A 14,376-nucleotide genomic window follows, 5' to 3' on the forward strand; every position below is an offset into this window, starting at 1 on the left:
AGAGGAGAAGGCAGGACTTCTGCATCCAAAAAGAGAAAGAGAGGGGCTCAGGTGAGAGAGAAGTCACCACGAATAACTTGCCATGAGGCATTGGCAATGAGCAGGTCGCCAGGGGAGTCTCCAGGGGCGTCACCACCACGAGGACAGGGATAGAGCAGGGGCAGCCAGGGAGGGCAAGACTAAGTGGGAAAGTAATGGGGCACGTGGCTGGATAGTAAATTAAATTAGGTTCAGAGTAGATGAGCATCTGCCCAGCTGTGGTGCAGGAAGCTCATTCATAAATATACCAGGTCTCCATCATTCATTTGGGAGAAAAAAAAGGGGCAATAGAAAAGCTCCCCAAACTATATTTATAGGAACTGTAAAACATATTTAAGAAATCCTAAGAAACTCACGTCATGTAAATTAGACACCCTGGCGTCAGCACTGAAAGCACAATACATTTTTAAGATTAATTCGACTTGATCAAAAATTAAAGTCTCCTGCTCTCTACGAAACAGACATTGTGAAGAGGATTTTAGAAGCCATCAGTTCTAGGCAAGCCAGGTTTGTGTGCCCCCAGCCAGGTGCTCTGTCTTCTGACCTGCCGAGATGTGAGGCCTCACTTCACTGCGGCCACAGTTACACAGCTACACGAGAACTCGGCCATGCCCTCCATTAGAACAGACTGTACCTTCTCAGACCAGGAGCCAAAGTAAACCCTTCCTTCTTTAAGATGATTTTTTTTTCCAGGTATTTTACCACAGTAAGAAAACTACTTAAGTACTAATGATTTATTTTCCAAAGTCTCTGGTTAATTTTCAGGACATTGACTTTTATCAGCATCATCTGCTTATTTATAGAAAAACCAAACCCATGAAGGTGGGACTTCTACATCCAGAAAGGGAAAGGGCTCAGGGGAAAGAGAAGAAGACGAAATATAGGGAAATTACAGCATCTTTAAGTGTCTCTGATGGGTTCTACTCATTTCAAAGATGCCAAGGTGCTAAAAATTGGAGGCTTATACACAATTGGGTGAACAAAGCAAAAACATTAGTTTTATCTCGTTTGAAACACGGATACAAAAACCCAAGATAAAATACCACACAGTCAGAAACAACATACTCTAAAAACAAACAAACAAACAAAAAACAGCAACAAACCTACATCTTAACCAAGCATCTGTCTTGGAACAAGGATTAACTGACATTTAAAACTCATGAACACTTAACTGTAAAAACCAGCATTTCATCTCAAAATCATGTGTAACTCTGACAACACGGTTCGGAAGGATCTTTATATTTTAGTTGTACTCATGATGAAGGAACGAGAATGCAACTCTGCGAACAAAACACTTGGACACTGAAACAATTCTACTGAACAGCTTCTATCTCCACCTCCATCCCCTCCCCCTCCCTCCCTCCCCTCCCCCTCCCTCCCTTCTCTCCCTCCATTCCTTCTTTTTACCTAGCCAGAGTTGGTTTGCTAACTCTGAAGAATTATTGCTAATACACAAATCGAAGAAACAACGACATCATGGAAAAAAATCCAACCAGGATTGAGCCCCATCTTTTGGCTGCTCTCAGAATCATCCAGGGAGCTTTAAAGGAAAACGAAACAAAAACAAAAACAAACAAACAAACAAAAAGACAAACGAACATCAGAGAGTCCCTGGACCCACTGAGCCAGCTGGACTGGAAGGAAAACAGACAGCTCTGGAACCCTGCTGTAAGGAACAGACATCACCACAACCTTCCCTAGGAGATTTTCCAGAGTTGTTAAAAAAAATTTTCACCATGAAAAAAATATATAAAATAAAACATTAAAGCGTTCCACAATAATACGTGACTTGTCACCTTAAACTCTGCGAGAACAGATTGCTCTGGATGCTGAAGCTGAGGTCAAAGGCAGCCTCCACTGGGGTCAAGAATTAGAGACTCATTTCTTGAACAAACAGGCAAGGATAGAAGAAGTTAACAGGCAAAGAGACACATACGTGGAGAATGTTCCAGAAGAGGATGAGCTAGAGAGATGTGGAAGTATTCACTAGGTGAAGGCTGTTGTGGGACAGAAGGGTGAGTGTGTGGACTTAGAAACAGGGGAGTGAGGGTGGGGGTGCGCTTCTGAATTTCTAGGTGAGATTATTCCGACGGACCAGAACTGGCAGAGGTTTCTGAAGAGGGGGTGGCATGGTCGACTGTGCTTTAAGATTCACAAAGCAGAGGGTGGAGAGGAGGCTCAGGCATTAATCAGGCTCTTCCTGATTTCAATCCCAGCACACACTTAGTGGCTAACAACCATCTCCAACTCCAGTTCTGGGAGTCTGGTGCCCTCTTCTGGCCTCCTTGGGTACTGCATGCATTCGATATACAGACACATGCAGACGAAAGACCCATACCCATAAAATCTAATAACGATTTAAAAGAAAAATAAAAATGAAAAGGACGACTTTTAAGGATTCTACGGCTCCAACTGGAATGGATAATAGGGCCAGTTTGTACCCATTCTTCTGGTTTAGGAGAGGACATTGACGTCCCACCCCGTCACTGTCATTTTTCAGCACAGATGAGAGATAGTGTGGGTGATTCAGTTCCACCACGGTGCTCCTTACGCCTCCTTGCTCATGCAAGGTCAGGCGCGTACGTCTCCATTACTCCAGTGCCCTGCAGTTTAGACCGAGGAGATAAGCGACAATGAGCAAAGCACAGAAGAGAGCCAGAGCCCCAGAAACCAGCAGACTTCTATGGGACCTGTGAGCCTGCTGAGGCCATAGAGTTCCCTCTCGTTATTTTTGACTCAGCATAAAATTGAATTCATTCCTGGAATAGTCTCGGCAGAAAGAAAACAAGCCCGGAAATGAAAATCATTCACAAAATAAATCTCAGGAGAAGCAGACATGCACGGTTGGGAGAACGCCACAGGGTCAAAGGTGTCCCACCAGGTTCCAGCTGAGAAGGGGCTGAGCCCTCTCAGACATGGAGCCAAGTGCTCCTGACCCTCTCTCCTGCCAAACATCCACCCTGCTCTCTTCTTCCTGTCTGAGGCCTTCCCCACCACACTGCAGCCCCTGAATGTCTTACACACTTACACACTTTGAAATCCGGTGCTGTTGCTGTTTTCTGTTTATTTCATCCATGGCAACTGTTTCCTCATACAGACCCGAGTCTAGGAGGCCTAAGACCCTTTGCTTTCTACTCATCCACAGAACTAGGTGGAGAACAGATTTCTAATCACATTTGCTGGTTCATTTACAGTTATTCCATGGGCATGATGTACGCGGCTCAATGTGTTATAGTAATAACTTCTCTTTTTCCATTTGGTAGTCATACACTTTTTGCGTATATGTATATATGCATGTATGTGTGCGTGAACGTGTGTTGGCACACATGCATATATGTAGAAGCTAAAAGTCAACTGTAGGTGTCTCTTCTCAGGAGCCATCTGCCTTGTACTTCAAGTAAGAATTCTCATAGGCCTGAAGATCACCTAGTAGGTGTCTGGCTCCTAGGCAGGCTGGCCATGAGCCCTAGGGATCCCCAGCCTCTGCCTCCCCATTGCTAAGATTGTGAGCCCATGCCACAGAAGCTGTTTTTTAACCTGGCTTGTGGAAATGAAACGTAGGTTTTCACACTTGTGAGGCAAGCACTTCACTGACTGAATTATTACAGCCCTGGCAATTTAATTTTTGAAACTGCCCTTTCATGGTCAGATAAAGACACTACTGTACCCTAGAACACCCCGCCAGTAAATAAGACAGGACAGATCTGAACGTATGGTTAAAGTTCAAAATTCACCTGCCTCCTGTCAGTTTTCTGATGAACTATCTGTACTCCAACAACGACGACAACAAAAAATCATTAATTTCTGGAAACAAAAGGTACACAGCTACATTTTTTTTACCTCAGTATGTGCCCAAATTACCAGTGTTCCCTGACGATGATGAGAAGTAATGTATAAGGCCCTGGCTTAACATTCGATCTGAGGGCCCAGGGCCAGGGGGAAAAATCAAGCTGCAGATCTGAAAGAAAGGGAAATCCTCTCCTCATCCCCTTTCCTTTGTCCTAGGGGCTTTGGGTCTCCAGAGGGCTCTGTACTCAAGACCCAAGAGGGAGGAGCAGAGCTGGGGTGGGCAGAATGGGAGGGAGGGCACAGACCTACCAGGAGTGGGGGATGGGACAACACTGGGAAATCTGAGAAGCTGGATCTACACAAAAATTCCCAGAGCTCCCTAGTGGGGTTCCCATTGTGAGCATTCACCCTCAGACACCCAGGGACAGTGAGCAGGAGGGCGTTGAAAGGATGACCTCAGGGAGGATCTGAAAAGTCAGCCTCCCTCAGTCCCTGAGCTTCCAGCAGCAATTCCTGCTGACCCCGCCTGTGTCCCAGCCCCACTAGGCTGGCCATCATGCCACACTGCTCAAGCGTCTGGCATCTGAGGTGCTGGTACCAAGGCAGAAGGGATGACCTCCTGACCTACTGAGCACATGCGCATAAGAGCTCCGATTAACTCACCCTGTCAGCTTTACCTGGGGGAAGAGGTTGGCAGCTAAAATTCATATCAGAATGAGAGCTCCCTGCAAAATGGGAGACATGGGAAAGATGTGACACAGGCAGGCTGCTGCCTGGCACCTCATCACTCAGGTGGGACAGGAGGCTGAGAGGGCAAAGGGAAAGGAAAAGTCACATGACGCTGGGGCTCACAGCAGGGACATTGCTCTGTCCTCAGACTGGAGGACTGCTGGATGATTTCTTGGTTCTGAGCCCCCATGACAGCCAATTGAGCCTACTGGGAGTCAAGCATCCATGTGTGTAAGTCTTCCGTGCAAATGGCCCCTCCTCCTGCCCTCTGTGCATACCCCTTGTTGGCCAGAGGTGGAGGCGGTGTTACACACACACACACACACACACACACACACACACACACTAACAATTCATGAAAAAAGAGGTCATGAATATGGAGAGAAAAGCGGAGAATATTTAGGGGGAGGAGAGAAAAAGGGGAAATGTAATTATAATCTCAAAACATTTTAATTGCTCTATATTGAACAGACATCTTTTGTTGGAAAATGTTCCTTTATACAGTGTTGTTCTCTAAATTTCACTAGCTGTGCAGAAAGGACAGGATGGGAGGGGTTTTGCTGTTGTCTGTTTGTCAGGGTGGTTTGTCTTGTTTTAGCAAGGTCTCTCTATGTAGTTCTGGCTATCCTAAAACTTTCTATGTTGACCAGGCTGGCCTCTGCACCGACAGGGATCCTCCTGCTTCTGCCTCCTGAGTGCTGAGATTAGAAGCATGTGTTACTACGCCTGGCCAACAGGAGGCTTTTAGGAACGAGTAATCTGTGTGCACTGCAAAACGATTTTTCTCAGGAGACTAAATGAGACCCCTACGTGGACAGAGATGCTTCATCCTCAAACCCCACTACGTGAAACAACAAAGCACCTAGGTGCATTTCACAAGGGAAAAAAATGGGACTAAATAAGGATGTGTAGCCATTCATTAATCTTATACTTTGAAGGAAAAAAAAATTGAGGGGTGTTTCTTGAGAGTGAGTATTCCTTGGTATTCCCAGAGAATTCGATAAAGAGACCTTACCAGTCAGGACCAACACACTTCCTCCACCAAGTACCTTGCAAAAGCCTGTGACCTGTGACCTGTGACCTGTGACCTGTGACTCTACATACCCAGAGCCAGACAAGCCTTCTTTGAAAACTCCTCCGTGCTCTACAGTGACTGCAGCTGTCTGTCTACTGTGTTCCAGGTAAGCCTACCTGGTTTTACTAGTTGTATCAGCAATATCCCAAGGTCCTGATTGCATACATGTTCTCTGAGATCTAGCACCTAGGAAACAGTTTCGGGATCAAGGGGTCAGCAAATCACACACACACACACACACACACACACACACACACACACGCACACACGCACACACGACTTAAGAGTGGCTAGTACAAACCTGTGGCACAGAAGGGTAGTTCTCCAAGCTCATGCCTAGTGCTGTATGATCCCTTCATCGAAGGCTCCCATGCAAGTCCCCAGAGTACATCCATTCTCCCACTCAGAACCAAATGTTCGAGAAGGTTCTTTCTAACCTTAGCTCAGGTCCTTGGACCCTGAGGGTGGGAACACTGGAACGAGTTCACTCTGGACCCAGGCAGAACCATTTGACTAATCTAGGGCAGCAAAAGTCAAGGCATCACCCTCCACAGTTCTTTCTGGGCCGGAACAGAGAAGGCTAAGAAAACAGGGAAGACAGTGGAAAACAGTTGCAAAGGTAAAGAATTTGACAGACAAAAAAAAAAAAAAAGGTAGCTGAGGGGAACGAAAGGTTTTAGGAACACTGGTTACAGGACCGCCACACTTCCCCGCCCCCACCCCCGCTCCTGAGACTGGTGTGTGGATACCTGAAGCTTTAGAGTAGAGTTGTGCATTTTAACAACAAGCAAAGATTCTTCCAAGGCAAGGAAGGGCATCACATCACTGGGAGGAGGAACTAGCTCTCAAGCCGGCTTTGGAGAGCTGAGGTAGGAGGGGCTTCGGGAGAAGGGGAAATTCACCTACCCCATTCTTTGCATTTGAGCAAAGGGATGGTGAGCCAGCTCCCTAAGCTCTAGCATCCATGTCCACTGCCCAGGTGCACCCTCACCCCCACCCAGCTCCCGGAAAGCACAATAGCTAATTGTATTCCCTTCAGACCCACGGGGTGGGGACTTTCTCTTTATGATACAGCAAAATATTTCCACCTCAATTTTATTTAAAAGAAAAAGAAAAAGAAAAAGAAAAAGTCCAAACATTCTCCCCAACATATCTTCCCATCTGCAGTACCAGTCTTGGAAATTTAGTTTTTTGGGTTTTGAAGAGTTTCAGATCCCTAAGATACAGAGAGGAGCACACTATCTAAGCCACTCCTGGAGATCAGTCTATCCCAAACTTCCCTACAGCAGACATCTCTAACAAAATCCCTCAGAAGGCGCCCTGGCTAACCCGAAGGAAGGCGAAGCACCGCGGGCTCCGTGTGGTGCAAGAGCGCGAACCCTCCACGTCCCAGCATCACACTGGTGGGTGGAGGTGGAAGGAGGGGAACCCGGTCGTCATCAGGCCTTCTGCAAAGGCCGGGCTGGGAGAGGAGTTATCCTTTTGAAGCTAGTGTCCCCCTCAGAGCCCAGCCCTCGCCGCTCCTAGTAGCTGCTCCTACCGGGAACCCGGTGACCGCGGCAGGACAAAAGCGCGGGCAGGCTCACTCACCCGCGCGGCGACGCACAGCTGCAAACGTCGGGCTCCGCGGCGGGTCGGACGGGCTCCTCCGGGGCTGGACGGGCTGCAAGCACCGAGGTGGCGACTCTGCGCGGCGGCGAGCAGCGGGCTGACAGAGCGGACGGAGCCGGCAGGGAGCAGCGCGGCTATCTGGACTGGGAAAACTCAGGGCGCAGCAACTTCCACGCGCTTATTTGCATGTCATTTGCATGGAGCTCCAGGAATGGACCTGCCACAGCCGCCACGCCCACTCCTGCTGTGCCTGGGACTCCGGCGTCCGACCTGATCCAGACTGCTGCTACCCTGACTGCCCCAGGTCCTTCCCAGCCTGCACCACATAGCCCTGGCGCCCCTGGTTTTTGAATTTTACTTTTGCATCTCTTAGAATAACTCTGACTACTACAGGCAAAAGAGCATCACTCATTGGAAAATTAAGTTTCTTTCTCACTGATACAGCTGTTAACAGTACCAGACCAGTCAACACGCGCGCACACACACACACACACACACACACACACACACGCACACAGAATGTATACTGAAACATTTTTATAAAGTTTCTTGAAAGACTTAACTTTCAAAATTACGTTACATGCAATTTCCTTTCTATTAAGAAAAAAAAACAAATTACGTAGGCGGTATAGCACAGCCATTTAAAATTTGAATTCTGGAGTCGACTTTATTGGCTTCTAGCTACAAACTTTTGGACAAGTTACTTAACATTCACTAATTAGATTCTCCTACCATGGGGAATGCCAACGGTGCTGAAAATGCAATTGCTAGTAAATCTGAAATGTGCACGCTTGAACTGAAACCACTTACTGAGAGGCGTCTGAGAGGCGTCTAGACCTTTAGAAGGACAAGAAGGAGCAGAGATAGAAGAAGGCAGAGAGGACAGTGAGAAAAGAATAACTGCAGGCTGAACCCAGGATATCCCAGCCTGGTTATCTCAGGGTAACCAGACCCTATCCTAGAACAGTTTTTGGATCTACTTTTCTCCAAAGAAAATCCAACCAACCTTGTTGTTCCTTGAAACATCTTCTTTCTGGGTTCTGTCATGAGAAAGTCCCAGAGGGAGAGAACTGCATTTTAGATCTGGTTCTAATAGAGCTGGCCCTGTAGGCTGATAAGGTCGATCTGGCTCTGTTAGAGCTGTCCCCGTAGGCTGGTAAGGTCCTGTTTACCCTGGTCTTTGATTTTCTAATCTGTAAAATGATGTCAGGTGAGCTAAAGTTTCAGAACTGGGAGCGTCTCAGTGCGATGGTTTTCCAGCCATCTCTCAGTTCTGAACCGTTGGTCCACAGTTTCTCTGACATTTTCCCTTTGCTTGGAGGACAATTCTCACAACAATTTAGGAAATGCCTTCAAAGTCCTCTTAAAAGCTGTTTTGGGGTTTGCCTTACATTTTGCTTAAACTTAATATGAAATATTTCCTACTTTCCTTTGGGGTTGTTTAGTTTTGGTTTGGCTTGGTTCTTTTGCTTGTAGAGAATTTCAAAGACAAACACAGACTGAATTATGAAGGGACCATCCTTCAACCACCACCCAGATCAAGAAAAGCAGCTCTGATAGCACACGCCTTTGTAATCCTGGCCCCTGAGTGGCTGAGGTAGGACCCTGACCTACATAGTGAAACACAAATCCTGTGGATCTGGAGTTACCACATCTGGAGCCCGATGTGGATACTGGGGACACTACTCCAGTACTCTGCAAGAGTAGACTGCACTTTAACCTCAGAGCCATCTCTCCAGCCCTTGTTAGTTTCTTAATCAGCTTTTTCTTCCAAGGCTGCACCGTGCCCATTTCTTTAACTCGGTGTGTCTTTAGCTTTTCCTTACAATTAATCTGTTGAACTTGAGGCCTCCAGAGTTTCCCAGAGTAGGAACTGCATATTCAACGTGATCTAGGCATGATGCTAATTGTACACTGGCAGCTGATCCAGACTTCATCAGACTGAAGTTTGATACCTTCTGGTAAGATTGTAGGTGGTGATGTGTCTTTTCGTGAAAAGACATCTGGATTTTGCTTGCATGCTTGTATGTGGTGGTGGTAGTACAGTGTGATGTGCATGTACATGTGTGTGTGTGCAGGTACACGTGTATGCATGGAACCCAAAGGCTGACAATGGGCATATTTTCCTAACACTTTCCATCGGTTTTTGTTCTCTCTCTCTCTCTCTCTCTCTCTCTCTCTCTCTCTCTCTCTCTCTCTCTTTCAAGATAGAATTCTCTGTGTAGCCCTGGCTGTCCTGGAACTACTCTGTGGACCAGGCTGGCCTTCAACTCAGACACCAGGCTGCCTCTGAGGATTGGGAGGCATGTGCCACCACCACTTGGAGATCCACCACATTTTGGGACCTTACTGATCCCAGAGCTTTTGGATTCAGCTCTACTGGCTAGCCAGCAAGCCCCTGGAACCCTCCTGTCTTTGTGTGCCAGGAATGAGTTTTCAGGTGAGTACTGTCATGAAACACCATGACCAAAAAGCAAATTGGGGGGTTTATTTGGCTTACACTTTCCATTCATAATCTATCGTTGGAGGAAATCTGGACAGGAACTCAAGCAGGACTGGAACCTGGAGGCAGGAGTTGATGCAGAGGCCATGGAGGGATGCTGCTTACTGGCTTGCTCTTCGTGGCTTCACCAGCCCCGGGATGGCACCACCCACAATGGGCTGCCCCTCCCCCACTGATCACTAGTTGAGGAAATGCCTTACAGCTGATTAGTTGTAAGGACCTCGTGGAGGCATTTCCTCAACCCAGGCCCCTTTCTCCACGATGACTCTAGCTTGTGTCAGGTTGACACACACACACAAACAGCCAATACAGTACTTGGGATCTAAACTTGGGTCTTTGTGTTTCCACAGCAAATGTTTTGCCAGCTGAGCCATCTTCCTCGCCCTGGCTTTTGTTTCTTCTTCAGGTTTAGCAGTGAACACTCAATTCCTACACTCATTAATCGTTTGAGGGTTGCAATAATAACTTTCTTTTTATTTATTAGACAAATACTCTTATGAAGAAATACCTCTTAGCTACTTGATTGCCTACCCTGAGGTAAACTCATACAAAAAGAGGTGGATAAATAGTTTTTCCTTTATTTGCTGATAGATACAACAAGCTGGCTGTTGTCCTTACAAGGCTATGCACTGGGCTTTGTTTCTCTTTTCTTTCTTTAAGGCAATGTCTCAATACATAGTCTCAAACCTGGCAGGTGATCCTCCTGCCTCAGATTCCCATCTACTAGAATTACAGATGTTTGCCACCCCCCACTGAGCCAGGGCTCAGTTACTTTTTAATATCATTATGTATTCCTAAGTGTAAGTATACTTAATGATTTAATACATTCAATCTACCGTACTGCTAAAGCTCACATTGTCCCGTTTGGGGCCATAAGGAGGAAGTCTCTCACACGAGTCTGAAGCCCTTTCGATGAGGTTTGCTACCTTCAAGACTTTCCAATTACAAGAGTCTAAGGAAGGGTCGGGGGTAACAAAGTGAGAACTGGCATTGGAACTCTTACGGTTCCAGAGGGATAGAACCCATCACGATGCAGAGATATGGCACTGAGCTGCAGGCATGGCGGCAGAAGCAGGAAGCTGAGAGGTCACAGCTCAACAGTGAGCACGAGGCAGAGAGAGCATGCGCAGAGAGAGCATGCTAGAATTAGGATACAGCTCTACACTGCAAAGCCTACCCCCAGTAACACACTTCCTCCAACAAGGCTGAATCGCCTAAACCTCCCCACACAGCACCACAAACTGAGATCCAAGTGTTCAGATGCCTGAGACTTACAGGGAAAGTCTTATTCAAATCATCCCAACCCTCTCCCTGGCCGCCATATAGTAAGGCAAAATGCATTTAGTTCAATTTCCAAAGTCCCTGTCATGGTCATGGCTTGAATATGCTTGGCCCAGAAGTGCCACTATTTGGAGGTGTGGCCTTGTTGGAGTAGGTGTGTCACTGTAGGCTTGGGCTTAAGACCCTCCCCCTAGCTGCCTGTCTTCCACTAGCATCCTCCAGATGAAGATGAAGAGCTCTAAGCTCTGCCTGCACCATGCCTGCCTGGATGCTGCCACGCTCCCACCTTGATGATAGTGGACTGAACCACTGAACTTGTAAGCCAGCCCCAATTAAATGTTGTCCTTATAAGACTTGTCTTGGTCATGGTGTCTGTTCACGGCAGCAAAACCCTAAGGTTTGAATGAGAGTGGCCCTCATAGGCTCATATGTTTGAATACTTAGTCATCAGGGAGTGGTACCCTTGGGAAAGATTAGGAGGTGTGGCTTTATTGGAGTAGGTGTGGCCTTGTTGGGGGAAGTGCGTTGCTAGGGGTGGACTTTGAGGTTTTCAAAGCCCCAAGTCAGGCCTAGTGGCTCTCTCTTCCTGCTGCCTGGGGATCTGCATGTAGAACTCTCAGCCACGTCTCCAGCACCATGTCTGCCCGTGTGCAGCCATCCTTCCTGCCATAATGATAATGGACCAAACCTCTGAAACTGTAAGCCAGCCCCAGTTAAATGCTTCATTTTATAGGAGTTCATGGTCCTGGTGTCTCTCCATAGCGATAGAACACAGACTGAGACAGCTTTCATGGTCTTTCACACTTCCAACACTGCTTGAAATTCCAATGTGTCTTCTGAGGCTCAGAGCAAGCTCCTTAATTGTAATCCTCTATAAAATAAAAAAAGTTACATACTTCTCACATACAATGACATAGAATATTCATTATCACTCCAAAGGGGAAAGAGGTCAGGGAATTGTGAGGAATCAATTGATTCCTACATCAATGCAAGACCAAAACTCAACTGGGCAAATTCCATCTCCTGTAGTCCCACTTTGCTGCCTCCTACATACACTTCTTTCATGATCTGATTCCAGTCCCTGTGTGGAATACTTCTTTGCAGGTATCTCATGGGTCTGGCATCTTCAACCTCTTGAAGTCTCCACTGTGGCCAATTCAAGCTTCACTTTCATAGTTTTACACACTGGACTCTTAGGGTCTTCATCCAGGACTTCCCCGCCGTGTGCTGCTTGACCTTAGCGCTCTCTGGAACAGCAAGGAAGAATCTACAACCCTTTTATGCCTCTAAATCCAGTACCACACGAGTGGCACTCTGGAGTCTGGCTGCTGCCTTGCAGAAGTTTGTTTTCAGAAAGTGAGGTCATTTGAATAAGAATGTCTCCTGCAGGACCCTATACTTAAATGCTTAGTCATCAGAGAACGGTACTACTTGAGAAGGATTGGGAGAATGTCGTAGTTTGAGTTTTACCACTGAGAAGAGACACCATGACCCAGGCAACTCTTCTTATAAGGACAGCATTTAACTGGGGCTGGCTTACAAGTTCAGTGGTTCAGTCCATTATCATCAAGGTGGGAGCATGGCAGCATCTAAGCAGGTATGGTGCAGGCAGAGCTTAGAGCTCTGCATCTTCATCTGGAGGATGTTAGTGGAAGACTGGCATCCAGGCAGCTAGAACGAGGGTCTTAAAGTTCATGCCACAGTGACACACCTACTCTAACAAGGCCACACCTCCCAATAGTGTTATTCCCTGTGCCAATCATATACAAACCATCACAGAGGGAGTGTGGCACTGAGGGTGGGCTTTTGTAAGGGTTTGTGACTCACCAAAGAGTAATACCCCAGACTCAAATAGTTTGCAGAAATAAAAAGTGTTTTATTCTGCAGTAGTCCAGTGTGCAGGGATCTACCATTTAACAAGATGGAGACGTCCAGGGAAGTTCGAAGGCCCAATTTAAAACACATTAGGGGAATTCCAGGGAGGAGTGGGTGACCTTTACCTTAATTGGTTGGCTCTATCTGTAGGGATATTCCAGAACCATTGCTGGGGCTCAAGGGGCTAGAAACTGTTGCTTGGGAAGCCTGGAAACTGTTGTTGACTCATTGCTCTTACCTCAGGCCTGCTAACTGGGCAGTTTTTGATAGAAGAGCAGTTTCTGATTGGCTCCTGAGGTTTTTCCAATAGCTGACTTTCCTGGACTTGCCCAGTTCTGGGAAGCAGAGATCTAGGCCTAGTCTCCTGAACTGCCAGTTAGAAGCCAGTCATGGAGTCAGCCTGTCTCCTTCCCCTCTTCAGTAATGAGCCATTTTGAATCCTTGAGATGTTTCAATGGGCTGCTATCATTGTTTTAGAATCATCAATTGAATCATCAATATCCATTCCTAAACAAAACTGTCTAAAACATCAATTGTGCAGGGACTGCAAGTCAAGGCCAGCATCAGTAGGATAAGATGACCGGTCAGGGCAGAAACAAGGGTGGTAATCAAAGGATACCAGTTGAAGAGGGATTCATAACAACCCAGAGACTGTTCTCTTTCTAGTCTTCTGTATTGTAGTCTCTTTCTGACTCAGGCCATGGATTCCTTGGCCACCCCTGAGTGGTCAAGCATTCCTCACCTAAGGCTGCACAGAATCCTCCCTGCTGGAGGACCAGCGAGTCTAAGTCTCTTTTGTTCTGTAAGACTACTTCTTCCAGGGAGGATAGGGAATCCTGCAGGGCCATGATGAGTTTTTCCATCTCTTGTATATCTGCATCTACAGCCACCAATAGGACCTTGTAATTTTGATCTTAGAGTATTAGGGCTGAGACCCCTACACTAGCAGTTCCAGCCAGCCCTATGCCAAGGAACATGAACCCAGGTATAACAAAGCCATAACAAAGGCATATCTGCTGTCAGTGTAGATGTTAGCTACGACTCCCTTTGCCAGTTTTAAAGCCTGGGTTTAAAGCCTTTAGTTCAGCTTTCTGGGAGGAAGTTCCCATGAGTAAAACAGTTGCCCAAATAATGGAGTCCAACCCCGCTACCGCTGCCCCTGTATACCTGATTCCATTCTGGATGAAGCTGCTTCCATCGATGAAGTAGATATGTTCCTCATTTGGTCAGGGTATGTCAGTCATTGGGTATTGCCTGACTCGGGCTGGGATAACCCCAGCCTTTAATTGGATTAAAACTAGGGCCTGGTGATGGGTGAGTCCCATTGGACTCTTTTCTGCCCAGACTTGGCTTGGAGACTTCTACCAGAAACCTCTGGAGTAACAGGCTTGGAGACGGGGCTGGTTGAGGGAACAGTTTGTATTCCTCTTCTAGGCCAAGGTCAGAACATGGATGGGGCCATTCTCATCCAGCA

The 14,376-nt window shown here is 46.9% G+C and overlaps 1 protein-coding gene across 1 annotated transcript in view; it reads right to left on the reverse strand.

Moving 5' to 3' along the window:
* Nucleotides 1-7,375, reverse strand: part of Mylk (myosin light chain kinase) — a 247,208-nt gene extending 239,833 nt beyond the window's left edge. Inside the window, exon 1 of the mRNA XM_006248434.5 lies at nt 7,223-7,375. The gene's annotated coding sequence lies outside the window, so the exon portion shown is untranslated. The remainder of the gene's footprint in view (nt 1-7,222) is intronic.
* Between the last annotated feature and the right edge of the window lie 7,001 nt (nt 7,376-14,376).

Source organism: Rattus norvegicus, chromosome 11 (genome assembly GCF_036323735.1).
Source record: "Rattus norvegicus strain BN/NHsdMcwi chromosome 11, GRCr8, whole genome shotgun sequence".
NCBI lineage: Eukaryota > Metazoa > Chordata > Mammalia > Rodentia > Muridae > Rattus > Rattus norvegicus.